The sequence below is a fragment of the Hylobates moloch genome, unplaced genomic scaffold, assembly GCF_009828535.3.
Source record: "Hylobates moloch isolate HMO894 unplaced genomic scaffold, HMol_V3 SCAFFOLD_20, whole genome shotgun sequence".
NCBI classification, from domain to species: domain Eukaryota; kingdom Metazoa; phylum Chordata; class Mammalia; order Primates; family Hylobatidae; genus Hylobates; species Hylobates moloch.
Window position 1 is genome coordinate 27,966,521 of NW_026652295.1, and position 3,088 is coordinate 27,969,608.

The following is a 3,088-nucleotide window of genomic DNA, read 5'->3' on the forward strand; positions in this document are numbered from 1 at the left end:
GGGGTTGCTAGTTATTTTGTTGAGAATTTTTGCATCTATGTTCGTCAGGGATTTTAGCCTGTAGTTTTCTTTTTGATTTGATTTCGGACACAGATTTTGCTGTATCCTTGTCTGGTTTTTGCATCAGGGCAATGCTGGCCTTGTAGAATGAGTTTAGAGGAATACCCTCCTCTTCAAATTTTCTTTAAAAGAGTTTGAATAGAATTGGTATTAGTTCTCTAAATATTTGCTAGAATTCAGCAGTGAGGCCATAATGTCCTGGGCTTTTCTTTGATGAGAGACTTTTTATTAAGGCTTCACTTTCATTACTCATTATTGGTTTGTTGAGGTTTCTATTCATAGTTCAATCTTAGTACGTTGTATATGTTTAATAATTTATCTATTTTTTCTGTTTTCCAATTTGTTGGTGTATAGTTCATAGTCTCTAATGATCCTTTGTATTTTTGTGGTCTCATTTATCTCTTTTTCTTTCTGATTGATTTATTTGGGTTGTTTCTTTTTTAGTCTAGGAAAAGTCTAGGAAAAGATTTGTTAATTTTGTCTTCAAAAAATCAACTTTTCATTTCATTGACTAGATGTATTTATTTTTTAGTTTCAATTTCATTTATTTCTGCTTTGATATTATTTCTTCTACTAATTTTGGGTTTGGTTTATCCTTGCTTTTTTGAGTTCCTTGAGATGCATTCTTAGGTTGATTATTTGAAGTCTTTTCCTTTTTTGATGTAGGTGTTTATTGCTATAGTTATGCTGTATTCTGTAGGCTTTGGTATGTTGTATTTCTATTTTCACTTTCGTGAAATTTTTAAAATTTTTTTAGCTTATTCATTGACCCATTGGTTGTTTAGGAGCATGTTGATTAATTTCCATGTGTTTCTATAGTTTCCAAGGTTCCTCTTGTTGATTTCTGGTTTTATTCCATTGTGATCAGAAAAGATACTTGATATAATTTTTACTTTTTTGAATTTGCTGAGACTTGTGACTTAAGACATGGTCTATTCTGGAGAATGCCATGTGCAAGTGAAAAGAATGTACTCTGTAGCAGCTGGGTGAAATGTTCTATAAATGTCAGGCCTGCTTGGTCTAGTGTGTAGCTGAATTCCAATGTTTATTGATTTTCTCTCTAGATAATCTTGTCTGTTACTGAAAGTGAGGTGTTGAAGTCCCTATTATATTGGAGCCTATCTCTCCCTTGAGATTTATTAATGTTTGTCTTATATGGATGCTCTGGTGTTGGGTGCACAGATACTTATAATTTTTAATATCGTTTTGATGAATTGCCCCTTCATCATTATATGGTGACCTTTTGTCACTTTTTACATTCTTTGACTTGTAGTCTTTTATCTGATATAAGTATACCTAATCCTGTTGTCTTTGATTTCCACTTTAATGGAATATCTTTTTCCATAAATTCACTTTCAGCTTGTGTATGTCCCTATAGGCAAGGTGGGTTTCTCATAGCACCACATAGTTGGGTCTCGTCTCTACCCATTTAATTACTATACATCTTTTAATTGGAGAATTTAGTCCATTTATATTCAGTGTTATTATTAGTGGTAAGTAAGGACTTATAACTGCCATTTTGTTGCTTGTTTTCTGGTTTTGTAACGTCTCTTTTCTTCTTTTCCTACTGTATTCCTTTGTGGTTATTTTCTTTGGTAGAATGCTTTAATTCATTGCCTTTTATTTTTAGTGTATTATAGATTTTTGCATTGGGGTTACCATGAGGCTTACAAAACACATAGCTGTTTTGTTTTATTATTACTTATTATTCTGAGACGGGGTCTCTGTCACCCAGGCTGGAGTGCAGTGGCGAGATCTCGGCTTACTGCAGCCTCTACCTCACTGAACTCAATCCTTCTATCAGCCTCCTGAGTAGCTGATACCATAACACATGCCATCATAGCAGCTAAGTTTTGTATTTTTTGTAGAGATGAGGTTTTGCCGTGTTGCCCAGAGTGGTTTTGAACTCCTGAGCTCAAGTGATTAGCTAGCCTTGGCCTCCCAAAGTGCTGGGATTACAGGCGTGAGCCATGGCGCCCAGCTCATTTTACAAAGATGACAACTTAACTTTGATCACAAAGAAAAGACTAGAAACAAACAAGAAACTTAAAAAACCCCCACAAAACCCTGCCCTTTAAACTCTATACCCCTACATGTTGACTTCTTGTTGTCTCAGTTTACATATTTTTACACTATCTCAACAGGTCACTGTAGCAATTATTGTTTTTGACAGGCTTGTCTTAGATTTCATTTTACAGTTACAAATGGATTGCACACCACAATTAGAGTATTAGAGTATCCTGGGTATGTCTTGTACTTAATTTTACCAGTGGTTTCTTTCCTTCATATATTTTCTTTCTGCATGTTAGCGTCTTTTTCACCTAGATTGAAGGACTTCATTTGCCATTTATTTTAAGATGGGCCTGGTGGTAGTGAATTCTCAGCTTTTGTTTGTCAGGGAAAGACTATCTCTCCTTCATATTTGAAGAATAACTTTTCTGGTACATTAATCTTGGATGGCAGTTTTCTTTTAGCACTTTGAAAATGTCATCCCACATCTACCTGGCCTGTATAGTTTCCATTGAGGAGTCTGTTGCCAGAATAATTGGAGCTCTTTGTATGTTATTTACTTTTCTCTTGCTGCTTTTATTTTTTGTTTTATTTTATTTTTTTGAGACAATTTTACTCTTGTCACCCAGGCTGGAGTGCAATGGTGCTATCTCGGCTTACTGCAACCTCCACCTCCTGGGTTCAAGCAATTCTCCTGCCTCAGCCTCCCGAGTAGCTGGGATTACAGGCACACCCACTACCATGACCCACTAATTATTGTATTTTTAGTGGAGACAGGGTTTCACCATATTGGCCAGGCTGATCTCAAACTCCTGACCTCAGGTGATCCACCTGCCTTGGCCTCCCAAAGTGCTGGGATTACAGGCATGAGCCATGGTGCCCAGCCAACTTTTGTAATCCTTTTTGTCCTTGACGTTGGAGAATTCGATTATTGTATGTCTTTGGGTGGTCTTATTTGGGTTGAATCTGTTTCATGTTCTCTGATCTTGTACCTAGATACTTATATATTTCTTAAGTT